Source organism: Saimiri boliviensis, chromosome 1 (assembly GCF_048565385.1).
Source record: "Saimiri boliviensis isolate mSaiBol1 chromosome 1, mSaiBol1.pri, whole genome shotgun sequence".
NCBI lineage: Eukaryota > Metazoa > Chordata > Mammalia > Primates > Cebidae > Saimiri > Saimiri boliviensis.
In genome coordinates this window covers 15,639,823-15,655,686 of record NC_133449.1, presented here as the reverse complement: position 1 = coordinate 15,655,686, position 15,864 = coordinate 15,639,823, and positions in this window count along the sequence as shown.

Sequence of the window (15,864 nt, the reverse complement as noted above, 5' to 3'; positions counted from 1 at the left end):
ACTTACTTTGTAAGTAAGAAGGCAGCACAAGAGGAAAAACACTCAGGCCCAGAGAGGTTTAATTGACAACAGCTAACATAAGGCCACCACTAGTCTACTTGGTCCCTTTGTGTGAACTAAAAAAGGCACCGCTGTGAGGTCGGTGCAGCCCTGGGGGTGTGGCCTGTGGACAGACAACACTTTTGTACGAAGGAACAGGAACGCTTTCCTCCAGTCAAACGCAGAAACGCACCCAGGCACTCAAGTTGTCAGGGACAGTGAAGGGTGAATATCTGCCTCCTTGGTTGGGCGCCCCTGTGCAACTAACTATGGCTACACTGAGCTCATAAGAGAAGTGCCCCCTCCACGTAGGACCGGGTTAGAGGCAGAGAAGCCTGTGAGGGCTTCTGAGTTGGGCACATGTACAATTCACTCCCAGCCTCTGTGGCACCAGTGACCAGCATTGCAGCTGCGGGCAACCCACCATTCCTGCATCTGTAGACTACGGTGGAAAACACCCACTCCCCGGGGCTTGGCAAAGATTGAAGAGTATGTGGCTGTTCTTACGACTCCACTGCTGCAGGAGCAGGAGCCGAAGGATCCCCGGAGCCTTGGCTGTTTTCCTTCCTTCCTCACTTAGAGAAATGGCTTAGTTACTTGTTTCCTGCCGAGTATAATTACAGTGTGATGGCCCATTCTCCAGACCGGACTTCGTGAGGGAGGAAGGAAGTCCAGGCTTTTTTCACTTCAAACTCCCTGCTCGCAGATGCCATCTGGGATTCACTAATCTGCTATGCAGCCAACAACTCCTCCGTGTTCGGATCAAGCCGCTCGGCGCTGCCCTTGTCGCCATCTCAGCCACTGTTCTCAGTCCTGACCCGCAGGACACCCATCTTCGCCATGGTCCTGTGAGTTCGTGGCAGGAGGAAGTGAGGTCTAGCTCTGAGAAGCACAGGAGGGCCGTTTCAGCTGATGGCCGCTCTCACCACGAGTGTGTCTGCAAAATCAGCCCTTCTATGTCTCTCTCTGGAGGGCCAATGCAGAGCTCCGCACCAGAAAAACACTTGCAAAAGCCTCAGAATGACCATGGACCCATCAGAACAGGGAGCCCTGAACTTGTCCACCTGCTTCAGAGCCCAGCTTGGTGGCTCTCGGTAACCAAGGAGGACCACCGGCTTTGCTCCAGAGAAATCCCGGAAGAGTTGTTTTCTTTTTTCTTTTTTTTTGGAGACAGAGTCTTGCAGTGTCGCCTGGGCTGGAGGGCAATGGCACCATCTCAGCTCACTGCACCCTCCACCTCCTGGGTTCAAGCGATTCTCCTGCCTCAGCCTCCTGAGTAGATGGGATTACAGGGGCCGTCCACCACGCCCAGCTAAATTTTTGTATTTTTAGTAGAGATGGGGTTTCACTATGTTGGCCAGGCTGGTCTTCAATGCCTGACCTCACGATCCATCCAACTTGGCCTCCCAAAATGCTAGGATTACAGGCATGAGCCACCGAGCCCAGCTGAGAGTTGTTTTCATCCAGTTAAAGGAAGGCGACACAACTCTTGGACCAGCCCCGATCTACGACCTGGAGCATGTTCCTCTGCACTCTGCAGCAGACTCATCTATAAAACAAAGAAGACTTAAGGCTGAAAGGTTGGCCAGACATGGTGGCTCATACCTGTAATCCCAGCACTTTGGGAGGCCAGGAGTTCTGGCCAGAATCATTTGAGTCCAGGAGTTGAAGACCAGTCTGGTTAACATAGCGAGAACCCACCTCTGTTTAAAGAAAAAAAGTCCAGCGGCAGTGGCTCCTGCCTGTAATCTCAGCACTTTGGGAGGCCGAGGCAGGCAGATCACCTGAGATCGGGAGTTTGAGACCAGCCTGACTAACATAGAGAAACCCTGTCTCTACTAAAAATACAAAATTAGCCAGGCGTGGTATCGCATGCTTGTAATCCCAGCTCCTTAAGAGTATGAGGCAGGAGAATCGCTTGAACCTGGGAGGTGGAGGTTGCGGTGAGCCGAGATTGCCCCACTGCACTCCAGCCTGAGCAACAAGAGTGAAGCTCCATCTAAAAAAAAGAAGGAAGGAAGGAAGGAAAGGAGAAGAGAGGGAGGGAGGGAAGGAGGGAGGAAGGAGGGAGGGAGGAAGGAAGGAAGGCTGAGAGGTTATCATCTCTCAGGGCCTTCTGCACAAAGTAGGTGCTCAGTGAATACTTGTTGACTAAAGCCACTGGGTTCCTGTCTCCGCTGCTCTAGACAAAGCCTTGATTGCATCTTTCCAAGCCTTTAATTTGCCTCTCTCCGGCTCTTTCATCTTGAGTTTTTGTTATAGGAGTGTTTGTTATGGAATTGTGGCTTTTGCAAATGGAAAATTCTAAAAGGTACCGGTCCTGCAATTTCCTTAATCCTGCCGGTATTCCAAGCACAAACTACACAACACGATGCTAATTTCCTCTAAAAATGCCAAGCACTTCTGTCCATCCACAATGGCAGGACGACAAAGCAGAACCTTGGAATTAGGCAGATCCGAGGTCTTGTTCCTGTATCACTGGGGTCAAGCATTGGCGTTTCTGAGCCTCAGTGGTCTGTTCTGTAGAATGGGGTGAATCTTCACTTTGAAAAGATATCAGAGGCACAAATGAAATTCCTAAAATCCCCGGTACAACATGGGTTGGGTTGAGTTTTTGGCAATGTGAGCTCCCTTCTCTTTCCTACTCCCTAGTCAGACTTGGACAAGTCCCACCTATGGCCTATTTTCTTCTCTGTAAGAGATTTTCCACCATCAGGCTCTCTGTCTCACTGCTGTTTCAAAGCCATGAGCCTCTAGAATTACTTGGTAATCACCCCCCACCCCCCATTATGTTCCGTGGACTGAGCAGCAGCGGAGCAGTGTAAGAGACACACTTGAAAGGACAATTCACGATGGGGAACGATTCCTTCATGTGGCTTCCGCTTTGCCACTTTGAAGACGCAACTATAGGGACTTGGGGCTCTTTTTATCAAGGAAACATCAGCATCATTACAATCAGAATCATCTTATCTGTTAGGCCCCAGAGCTACAGGACTGGCTCATCAGCTCTGTAGAGTCCTGCGGAATTTGGGCGCAGTGGCTCATGCTTGTAATTCCAGCATTTTGGAAGGCCAAGGCAGGCAGATCACTTGAGGTCAGGAGTTTGAGACCAGCCTGGCCAACATGGTGGAACCCTGTCTCTAGTAAAAATACAAAAATTAGCCGGGCATGGTGGTGGGTGCCTATAGTCCCAGCTACTCAGGAGGCTGAGACAGGAGAATCACTTGAACCCAGGAGATGGAGGTTGTAGTGAGCAGAGATCGCACCACTGCACTATAGCCTTGGCAACAAAGCAAGACGCTACCAAAAAAAAAAAAAAAAAAAAATGAGGCCCTGCAATACAAAATGAAAACTGCAAGGTCAAAGCAAATGTTAAGTCAAATGTCTGAGAAATGTAAAGTTCTTCCATATGCCACTTCCTTAACTGATGAATATGCCATTTATGAAAATTTCGTTACATTAAAAAAAGTTTGTTGATTATATTTCATTACTTTGCATGAGTACCCAAATAGGCTGAGAAAAATTTTAAAACTTTCTGTGAAAGCAAAGTATCTATAGCTGCATAATTTCAAAGGCAAAATTACAAAAGTTCTTTTTTAAAAACAACATAGAGCTGGGAGTGATGGCTCACACCTGTAATCCTAACACTTTGGGAGGCCAAAGAGGGAGTATCACGAGGTCAGGACTTCAAGACCAGCCTGGCCAACATGGTGAAACCCCATCTCTACTAAAAATACAAAAATTACCCTGGCATGGTGGCAGGCGCCTGTAGTCCCAGCTACTCGAGAGGCTGAGGCAGGAGAGTCACTTAACCCAGGAGGCGGAGGTTGCAGTGAGCCGAGATTGTGCCACTGACTCCAGCCTGGGCAACAGGGCAAGACTCGGTCTCAAAAAAAAAAAAACAAAAAAAAAACAAGAGAGATGATCTCTCCCTCTTGTTGCCTGGGATGGAGTGCAGTGGCTCAGTCATAGCTCACTGCAGTCTCCACCTCCTGGGCTCAAGTGATCCTTCCACTTTAGCCTCCTGAGTAGCTGGGATGACAGGTACGTGCCAACATACCAGGCTTAAGCTTTTTCTAAAGCAAAAATAAATAAATGACATCACGAGCAATGTAAGTATATCATAACGTATTTGATATGACGTTGGGCAGAGTCTCCAAAAATGAGAATGCTGAAGCCTACAGAGGTCTTTAAAAAGTCCCGATATGGTTTGTCTGCTTCCCCATCAAGTCTCATCATAAATTGGAGCTCTCATAATTCCCACGTGTTGTGGGAGGGACAGGAGGGAGATAATTGAATTATCGGTGTGGTTTCCCCCCTGCTGTTCGGTGTGGTAGTGAATAAGCCTCATGAGATCTGATGGTTTTATAAGGGGAAACCCCTTTCAGTTGGTTCTTTCATTCTTGCCGCCACCATGTAAGACGTGCCTTTCGCTTTCTCTCATGATGGTGAGGCCTCCCCAGCCACGTGGAATTGTGAGTCCATTAAACCTCTCCTTCTTTTTTTCCCCCCTTTTTTTTTTTAGACAGAGTCTTGCTCTGTCTTCAGGCTGGAGTGCAGTGGCACGATCTTGGCTCATTGCAACCTCCACCTCCTGCGTCCAAGGATTCTCTTGCCTCATCCTCCCGAGTAGCTGGGATTACGGGCACGCGCCATCACACTCAGCTAATTTTTGTACTTTCAGTTGAGACAAGGTTTCACCATGTTGGCCAGGCAGATCTCAATCTCCTGACCTTGTGATCCGCCCACCTCAGCCTCTCAAAGTGCTGGGATTACAGGCGTGAGCCACCGCGCCCGGTATTTTGTTGCTGTTGTTGTTGAAACAGAGTCTACCTCCGTCGCCAGGCTGGAATGCAATGGCGCAATCTCAGCTCACTGCACGCTCTGCCACCCAGGTTCAAGCAATTCTCCTGCCTCAGCCTCCCAAGTAGCTGGGAATACAGGCATGCACTGCCACAACTAGCTAATTTTGTATTTTTTTAGTAGAGATGGGGTTTCACCGTCTTGGCCAGGATGGTCTCAATCTCCTAACCTCGTGATCCACAAACCTCGGCCTCTCAAAGTGCTGGGATTACAGGCGTAAACCACCATGCCTGGCCAAACCTTTTTCCTTATAAATTACCCAGTCTTGGGTATGTCTCTATCAGCAGTGTAAAAATGAACTAATACAAGTCCAGCCCATTATCTGATCTATTCTGAGGAATCGGGGGTTTCCTGAGGGATTGGGGGATTTCTGATGCCTTCACCAAGAGGTAAGTTCCCACCTGGGCTGCCCAGCAAACTGCAAGGCCTTTCAGATACTTTCTGACCCAAGTATCAGGTGCCATCTTCAAATGTGGGGCCAACCACCAATTCTCTCCCTAGCCCCTGCTGTGGGGCACTCCACCAGCTCATAAAACACTGGCCATGGAGCCCTGGGTTAATATTTACTCAGTACAAACCATTCTAGAGTCAGAGGCAGAAGGCCAAATTAAAGTTAAAACATTAAAAAGCAAATTTCACCCCCTGCGTCCGTTTTACAATTTTCTAAGACTAGACTGGTTCCCAGGTGTATTTTGTCCATGAGTGGTGTTACCTGGAGCAGAGGAGAGAATTCTGGGTTTGAAACGGGCTATTTAGATCTACTTCCAGCTCTATCGGTTGGCGACACTGAAGAAATCTCTGTTCATTCCCTTCTAGACTTGTTTCCACCACTGTAAAATAGGATTGATGATCCCTACCAAGAAACTGTAATGAAATGAGTTCCACTAAGATTTTGGAAACCTTAGAAATACCACACAATGTAAAGTGCTTATATATCATTTGGCCAAGAATTCTTTTTTTTTTTTTACTTTAGTGAAAGAATAAAGAACTCTGGCCAGGTGCGGTGGCTCATGCCTGTAATCCCAGCACTTAAGGAGACTCAGATGGGCAGATCACAAGGTCAGGAGTTGAAGACCAGCCTGGCCAACGTGGTGAAACCCAGTCTCTACTAAAAATACAAAAATTAGCCAGGCACAGTGAAACATACCTGTAAACCTAGCTACTCAGGAGGCTGAGGCAGGAGAATCTCTTGAACCTGGAAGGCAGAGGTTGCAGTGAGCCCAATTCATTGAGAATTCATTGAGACTCCATCTCAAATTCATTGAGACTCCATCTCAAAAACAAAAAAAAACAATAAAGGAATCCTGATTGAAATAACATTAGCTTCAGTTAACATTGTAATAGTAAATACTGAGCCTCCATTGAGATGTGGCATTCATGCTTCTTCTCCTTGAACCTGAGTGGAACTTTCTAACTGCCTCTAGCAATGAAATCGGGCAAAAATGAGTCTGAGTGACTTCAATTTCCACCTGGTTCCGTTTATTGGGACCTGGACATTTGGAGTCCCGAGCTTATTCTGAAGGAGTCTGGCTATGGTAAAGCCATGGTGCTGGAGAGAACACGTGGAGGGGCCACGTGGAATCAAAGAAAAGTGGCCCCAGCTACTAATGTGCAGTACCACTAGGTGGTGAGATAATTGTTTTATTTGTTTACCTGATTCTATTTTTTTTTTTTTTTTTTTTTTTTTTTTTTTTTGAGACAGAGTCTTGGTCTGTTGCCCAGGCCAGAGTGCAGTGGTGCGATCTCAGCTCACTGCAACCTCCGCCTCCCAGGTTCAAGAGATTCTCCTGCCTCAGCCTTCTAAGTAGCTGGGATTACAGGTGGGAGCCACCATGCCCTGCTAATTTTTTGTAGAGATAGGGTTTTATCATGTTGGCCAGGCTGGTCTCAAACTCCTGGCCTCAAGTGATCTGCCTGCCTCCGCCTCCCAAAGTGCTGGGATTACAGACACGCACCACTGCGCCCAGCCTCATTGATTTTTTTCATATGCTCACATTTCTAAAATTTCTACAGCAAACACATATTAGTGTTAAAAAACAGTTGTTTTTGAATTCTATTTTGTATTTCCATTTTCTCAAAGCATCACCAGGCTTTGGCTGAGATCTACATGGAATTCCAACAACCTGACTCTTTGCATAATTCAACAAAATAACTGTTTGCCTCAGAACCCTGACAAGCTGATACTAGCAGGCAGAAGCCAGGAGCCACTGCACACCGCAGTTGAGCTCAGGGGATCCAGTGCTCAGATCTACCTATAATTAGAGCCACCAGCCCCGCTGCCCCAGCCATGGAGCGAGCTTTCCCGAGCCCTACTGTCCGTTTTTACACCAGTGGAGAGTGAAATCTCTCATTTGCTCATTTCTTCCTTCGTTCCTTCTTCACATACTGATTGAGCCTTGTGTGTCCAGGCACAAGGTGAGGTGCTAGGGGCACATCTGAGGGCCCATGCAAGGTCTCAGTCTTCATGCAGTGAAAAGTACAAAAGAGGCCGTGACCTGAGAGTGTCTAAGTGCACGGGAGGGGTGTCCTAAGAGCAGTGGGCAGACAGAGCAGAGGCACCCAGCCCAGATGAGAGATTCAAGACACTTTGCAAATAACAGGATACGCTAGCTCAAGCATGAAGGGGCGAAGCCTCATGCACAGACGGAAGAGGAGGAGGTTTTAGGCCGAGGGGACAGCACGGACCCAGGTGTTTCTCCAGAACCCGGAGGCTCTCAGCTCTTAAGCACTGCCGGTGGTAACTCGAGGTCAGCTCCCAAGCACTGGATGAAGACATCCAACTCATCGACCCTCTTTCCTTCCCAGCCATTTGGTCTTCAGACCCTAGAATCAGCCCAGGATGTGTTCAAGGTGCCCTACCTTAGGGGGCCATGTCCTCCTGGCATCGGAACTCAGGGAGACCCTGATGGGGAAGGGGACTCTGCCCACCGGCTCTGCTGCACCAAGCTCTGAGAAGCCTCCACATCTACTCCATTACACAGAGCACTGAAGTTGGAATCAGATCTTGGGTGACTCCCTGCCCCTTTCTGGAAACTACAGGGTTTTCTTGTCTGTGAAATGGGAAAACAAGGAACCCCCGAGTTACGGGGTATTGTGAAGTCAAATGATACCATGCACACAAGCACTCGTAGCCACAGGGAAATGGAAGAAGTGGAACTGCCCCGCTCCAGCTTGGCTCTGACTCCTGCTCCGGCTCCGGCTCTGTGCGGCCTCCAACTGTTTCCGGAAACCAGCCGCGATGCTGATGTCGTGTGAGGCTTCTGTTTCCACGTTGGTGAGCACAGAAAACCTGGAACCATGACCCTGACGCGGATCTTTGGTTGCCATAGAGTTTCCTGTACTCCTGAGCATTGTTCACTAAACCGGCAGGGCACAGAGAGCTTGTCTTGCTCTGAGACCAATGGCCGAGGTCCAAGATGCCACTGGTGACACATTTCACCACGCTGCCAGCCAGGTGGGGCTTGTGAGACAAGTGCCCTTAATTTGTTCTGACGTCCAGCCAGGGAGAGCACCAAGCCTCCAGGGAGCACGAAGAGCTTGTCATATCTCCCTATTATCCCACTGGAGCAGAGGGCCGGGTCTCTGCCGTGTGCCCCAAAGCTGCTGCCCTGGATGGGTCCTCGTCACTGTGGATCGCAGCCTCAGACCGCGGCTGGCATGCATCCTTTCACACCACAGCCCATCATCACCAGGAGGCTCTAACAGGACAACCCTGCCATGCCCCCAGGGGTCCCTCCATGCCTCTTCTCAGGACCTTGGACAGGAAGCTCACACTGGCGCCCTCCTGCTCGCCAGTCGCACCCTCTGTCCCACCATTTGTTCCACCCAGAGCCAATTCTGACCATTTGTTCCGTCCAGGCCTCAAATGCAACCCCACACCTCCTCTTTCATAGAGTTTGTGCAATCCTTTAAATCTCTGTTAAAGTGTCAACTCCTCCAGGAAGCCTACCTGGAAACACAGGCCTCTGTTTCTCCCAAGAGCCCAGAGTTATCTCTGTTGATCATGCTGTAATGGAACTGCCTGGTACCCACGCGGTGGGACTACCCACTCCCACCCCAGAGCCCTGGAGTGTACTGGGAAGTCTTTGGTAAAATAGAAATGGTGGTTTGTTGGCATAGATATTATGCAACTAGAGGGGATAAATATTAGCAATGAAAGATCCATTCATTTTGTGGGCGCTCAGCTTGGAAGGCTGTGCAAAGGTCCTGAGGTCTTGCTGTGTCTCTCCAGGGTGCAGGCGGCTCAGATCAAAGCCCAGCCAGCTTCTAGCACTCTGGCTGAGTGGAGTCCAGCCCCCAAGGGAGGAAGAGGGTGGAACAGGCCAAGGGAGTCTGAGGCTCACCATAACTCTCCCAAAGAGATAGAACCCGTTTGGTGTGTGTGTGTGGAAATCGGAACCAGAAAGAATGTGCAGCATTTTCCAGAGAGCGCATTTCCTGGGAAAACCAGTTTTGCCACATGAATTTAGAGATTTCCCCAAATTCTGGCTCTGTGATCAAAAGAGTTTGGAAAATGATTGTTTGAACAAAATTAACACATCTTTTTTCCTGCAGACTTCTCACAGTCCTCAGGAGACTACACTGCAAATCTCTGAGGAGACTAGGGTGTCCGACTCACCATGCACATCTGGACACAGTGCCTGCTTTGGAGAAATACCTTTTTTTTTTTTTTTTTGAGACGGAGTTTTGCTCTTGTTACCCAGGCTGGAGTGCAATGGCACGATCTCCGCTCACCACAACCTCTGCTCACTGCAACCTCCACCTCCTGGGTTCAAGCAATTCTCCTGCCTCAGCCTGCCGAGTAGCTGGGACTATAGGTGCGTGCCACCATGTCCAGCTAATTTTTGTATTTTTAGTAGACAGGGGGTTTCACCATGTTGACCAGGATGGTCTCGAGCTCTTGACCTTGTGATCCACCCACCTCGGCCTCCCAAAGTGCTGGGATTATAGGCGTGAGCCACCGTGGAGAAATACCTCTTAATGTCTCACAGGATTAGTGTTTCAGAAAACACAATTTAGAAAATGCTGTTCTAGGCCTGGCATGGTGGCTGACACCCGTAATCCCTGAACTTTGGGAGGCCAAGGTGGGTGGATTGCTTGAGGTCAGGAGTTCAAGACCAATCTGGCCAACGTGATGAAACCCCATCTCTACTAAAAACACAAAAAATCGGCCAGGCGTGGTGACGCGCACCTGTAATCCCAGCTACTTGGGACACTGAGGCAGGAGAATAATTTGAACCTAGGAGGCAGAGGTTGCAGTGAGCCAAGATTGCACCACTGCACTCCAGCTTAGGAGACAGAGATAGAGTGAGACTCCATCTCAAAAACACAAAACAGGCTGGGCACGGTGGCTCATGCCTGTAATCCCAGCACTTTGGGAGGCCAAAGTGGGCAGATCACCTGAGGTGGGGAGTTTGAGACCAGCCGGACCAACATGGAAAAACCCTGTCTCTACTAAAAATACAAAATTAGCTGGGCATTGGTGGCAAGCGCCTACAATCTCAGCTACTCGGGAGGCTGAGGCAGGAGAATCGCTTGAACCCGGGAGGTGGAGGTTGCCGGGAAGTGGAGGTTGCCGTGAGCTGAGATTGTGCCATTGCACTCCAGCCTGGACAACAAGAGTGAAACTCATCTCTCAAAAAAACAAAAACAAAAACAAAAACAAAAACAAACAACAACAAACAAACAACAACAACAACAACAACAACAAACAGAAAATGCTGTTCTAGAAGTAGATGGGAGTTCCCAAAAGGCCGTATCTCCTCATATTCAAATCTATGGAGGGATTTTATTGATAATACATTTTTTTGATACATCACACAGTGATGTCTTTTACTGACAGTTTGTTTCTTGCTGATTCTGTGAACCATGTGAGTGTTTCCCTCGTTACCATGGCTGCTGGGAAGCTCAGAACTGAGTCCTGGTCCATGTCCAGTCATTGCCCAGGCCCTCAGGGGAAATATTAACTTAGAACTTCTTACCTGCTATCATCTTATTTTCTCTTGACCATCATTCCCTTATTTAATCATTGTAAACCTGTTTCACTGGTATGCTAAAATCCTTTTGAAAAAGAGATAAGATGTACATAAATAAATGTAAACAAGCGTAATCATGTTATTAGCAGCAGTAATGATAACAAAATCACTCTCCTTACAAAGAATAGAATTTCCCGTAGGTCTGAGCATAAGCTCTTTTCTGACAAGGTAAAGAGGATCCCAGATGCGACTTCTTTGGGGCTTAATTTTCCTGCTTAACCCTTTCATTCTACTCTTCAAAGTCAGAAGAAATGCCACCCTGTGTCCCCCTCACCCCTTCAAAGACTGAAACAAAACCACCCTCAAGATCAAATAGATTACATTAATGACAAAGAGAAGAGAGGATGGTCTGTGTCCGCTCTCTGCACTCAGCCACACAAGAGGCTTTTGTGCTCAGGAGAGAGTCAGGGGCCGGGCACTGGATAAGCCGCATCCACTGGGCGTGGCCTGACCCACTGCGGCTTCAGCCCTTGAAGGCCCCCAGATCCTGGCCACAGTCCCCGCGGCTCACCGTGGTGGGGCTGGGACTGGCTGAGGACCCTGTCTGCTCAATACCTAAGTAGTCACTTCCAAGGCCCTCTGAAGACCCAAAGGACGGGTGGAGGGTTCACCAGCCCTAGCCTGCAGGAATCTCCTTTCTGAATACAAAGTCAGTTGAATCCTCTTCCCTTCGTATTCCTTGACTGTGAAGTGACCCACACATCGTAAGAACTCTTCTGCCTCCTTTTCTTTCTTGCACTAGAGTCGTATGTTGTCACCCACAAATGGCTCCCCACCCTCTCTCTGGACAACCATCACGTGCTTCCAGGGGTGCAAGGACAGTAGCTGCTGTGTCCTCTTCCATTTATTCCATTTCTCCTTGGAGGCCTGGGCGGTCAGTGGACAAAGCATTAGTCTCAATCTCTCTCTCTCTCTCTCTCTCTCTCTCTCTCTCTCTCTCTCTCTCTGTGTGTGTGTGTGTGTGTGTGTGTGTGTACACGGCCATTTTCCTCCATATGCCTGAAGGCTATTCCTTATAAGACAGACAGGATAGGACCGATGTGGTGGCTCAAGCCTGTAATCCCAGCAGTTTGGGAGGCCGAGGTGGGTGGATCACGAGATCAAGAGATCGAGACCATCCTGGTCAACGTGGTGAAACCCCGTTTCTACTAAAAATACAAAAAAATCAGCTGGGCATGATGGCGCGTACCTGTAATCCCAGCTACTCGGGAGGCTGAGGCAGGAGAATGGCCTGAACCCAGGAGGTGGAGGTTGCGGTGAGCCGAGATCGCGCCATTGCACTCCAGCCTGGGTAACAAGAGCGAAACTCCATCTCAAAAAAAAGAAAAAAAAAAAAAAAAAAGACAGACAGGATATAAATAAAACTGTGGACACAAAGCTAGGAGAGGAGTCAGCTAGATCCAGAAAGACAGCGGGAACTGCCCGGGTGAGATGCTCCTCCACTGAGCCTACGGACATGCTGTGTAACCATCCTTCCATTCACTTGTGCGTTTGCTCCAGGAGATGTTCTCCTTGAGGACTGGAACTTCCTGGAATTCAACACTGTTCTCTCATGCCTAGGGCCTTCCTCTGAGTATGGCCTCGATGAATTAAGAAGCAAGAAAAAAGGGCTGGGCGTGATGGCTCACGTCTGTAATCCCAGCACTTTGGGAGGCCGAGGCGGGAAGATCACCTGAGCTCAGAAGGTCGATACCAGCCTGGCCAACATGGTGAAACCCCATTTCTACTAAAAACACAAAAAAGTTAGCCGGACATGGCAGCAGGCACCTGTAATCCCAGCTACTCGGGAGGCAAAAGCAGGAGAATTGCTTGAACACGTAAACTGTCAAGAGAGGGACGCTGCAGCGAGCCGAGATCACACCACCCCACTCCAGCCTGGGCAACAGAGTGAGACTCCATCTCAAAAAAAAAAAAAAAAGAAGCAAGGAAAAGGTAGAAAAGATAATTAAAGAGGAAAGGGAGTGAAGAGTGACATCATCAGTGTTTGGGGGTAAGAGACATTTTATGAATTCTCTCTCTCAATCTTCACAATGACTTTAAGAGTTTAGATGTTAGTGTTGGCCCCATCTCAGATCTGAAGACCCTGAGCTTCTAGGAAGTGGGGCAGCCTTCCCGGCTCACTGTTAGGGGGTACCTGGTAAAGGCTGGGACCAAATTCCAGCCACCTCCACAGCCTGGCTCTTAGGCCTGTGGCCACGCTACACTGCTCACACTCAGGCCCAGCCAAGGAGTTTCAATTTCATCCCAGAGGACACAGACTTTGAAATCTTTCTGAAAACATGAGTTGAGTTTGCAAAGCAGTGTTAAAATTAAAAAAGACGGCTGGAAATAGTGGCTCACATCTGTAATCCCAGCACTTTGGGAGGCCGAGGCAGGCGGATCACTTGAGGTCAGGAGCTCAAGAGCAGCCTGACCAACATGGAGAAACCCCATCTCTACTAAAAATACAAAATTAGCCGGGTGTGGTGACACATGCCTGTAATCCCAGCTACGCAGGAGGCTGAAGCAGGAGAATCACTTGAACCCAGGAGGCAGAGGTTGTGGTGAGCTAGGCTCATGCCACCGCACTCAAGCCTGGGCAACCAGAGTAAAATTCCATCTCAATAATAATAATAATAGTAATTAAAATAGAAGGCAGGTACAATGGCTTACACCTGTCATCCCAGCACTTCAGGAGGCTAAGGCAGGTAAATTGCTTGAGGTCAGGACTTCAAGACCAGCCTGGGCAACATGGCAAAACACAATGTCTACAAAAAATATAAACAACAAAACAGCCAGACGTGGTGGTACACAACTACTCTGGTGGCTGAGGTAGAAGGATTACCGGATCCTGTAAGGTGAAGGCTGCAGTGAGCGGAGATTGTACCACAGCACTCCAGCCTGGGCGACAGGGCTAGACCTTGTCTTTATTTTAATATAGAGATGGGGTTTCACCATGTTGGCCAGGCTGGTCTTGAACTCCTGACCTCAAGCAATCCACCACCTCGGCCTCCCAAAGTGCTGGGATTACAGGTGTGAGCCACCGCGCCCGGCCTTGTCTTTTTTTTTTTTTTTTTTTTTTTTTTTGAGACAGAGTCTCCATCTGTCACCCAGGCTGGAGTACAGTGGTGCATTATCAGCTCACTGCAACCTCTGCCTCCCAGGTTCAATGATTCTCCTGCCTCAGCCTCCTGAGGATTACAGGCGTGTGCTACTACGCCCGGCTAATTTTTATATTTTTAGTAGAGATGGTGTTTTATCATGTTGGTCAGGCTGGGACCTTGTCTCTAAATAAAAGTAAATAGAATAGAGATTTTCTGCCATGAAATTCGCTGTTTTCTGCTGTATTCCAAGCTGGTGTAAAGACCTCATTCTTGAAAAAGATCATCTGTTGGCCAGTTAAATTAGAAAGCTCACAGGTCCTATCCTTCAGCTTGATTCACTTTGTTGTAACAAACGAGGCCTTATTTGGCAGCCCCAGCGCAGGGTGGGGGAGGGGGGAGGGGTTTGGGAGGGTGACATGCAGCCACAAACCCCTTCCAAGGCCCCCCGGATGCCAACATCCAGACAGGAAGTTGTGAGCAGAAGTAAAGTGTTCATAGGTTTTCCACATGCCGTGAAGAGTCTCTGTGAGGTCTCCCTACGTGTGGCAAATCCTCAGCTTCAAAAACTGCAAGGAAACTTACTTGTGGCTGTCCGCTCGGTGGGTGTCTGCTCCAGAGAAAGAAGCATCCTTTGTAAGGATTCTCTTGCTTCCTGGGTATAGCTTGCCTTGCTTAGAGCATTTTTTTTTTTTTTGTATATTTATGCTTTATTTTTACTGATTTCTGCTTTTATTGTAGATTCTGAAGGTGTATGTGCAGCTTTCTTACCTGGGTATACTGTGTGGTGCTGAGGTTTGGAAACGACTGATCCCGATGCCAGGTACTAAGCATCGGCCCCAGTGGTTTTCAGCCCTTGCCTTCTCCACACACCCAACCCTCGCCGCTCTGGCAGCCCCCAGAGTCCATTGTTCCATCATTATGTCCATAAGTACCCAACGTTTAGCTCCCACTTATGAGAACATGTGGTATTTGGTTTTCTGTTTAAAAAAAATTTTTTTAAAGATATTTGATTGAACTAATTTGTGTTGTTAAAAATAAAACTTGGGCCAGGTGTGGTGGCTCATGCCTGTAACCCCAACACTTTGGGATGCTGAGGCAGGCAGATCACTTGAGGTCAGGAGTTTGAGACCAGCCTAGGCAACATAGTGAAACCCTGCCTCTATTAAAAGTACAAAAATTAGCTAGGCGTGGTGGCAGGTACCTATAATTCCACCTACTCAGGGGGCTGAGGCAGGAGAATCACTTGAACCTGGGAGTCAGAAGTTGTAGTGAGCTGGGATGGCACCACTGCACTCCAGCCTGGGTGACAGAGCGAAACTCTGTCTCAAAAAAAAAAAAGAAAAAAGAAGAAATTTTAAAAAATAAGATTTTGGCCAGGCGCAGTGGCTCACGCCCAGCACTTTGGGATGCTGAGGCAGGCAGATCATGAAGTCGGGAGTTCAAGACCAGCCTGGCCAACATAGTGAAACCCTGTCTCTACTAAAAATACAGAATATTAGCCAGGTGTGGTGGCAGGCGCCTGAAATCTCAGCTACTCGGGAGGCTGCGGCAAGAGAATCCCTTGAACCCGGAAGGCGGAGGTTGCAGTGAGCAAAGATCACACCATTGCACTCCAGCCCAGATGACAGTGCAAGACTCTGTCTCAAAAAAAAAAAAAAGAAAAAAGAAAAAAAAAATTATGGGTTGTGTTATGTTTTCAATGGACAAGTATCCCAGCCCCATACTTCTAATTGGGAAATGTCAAACATTGGATTGTTCCTGGCTTCAAAATATAAGTAATACCTACCATTTGCATGACGTTCATATTTACAAGTATTTTCTACCAGAGGCCTCACCTGCTGCTC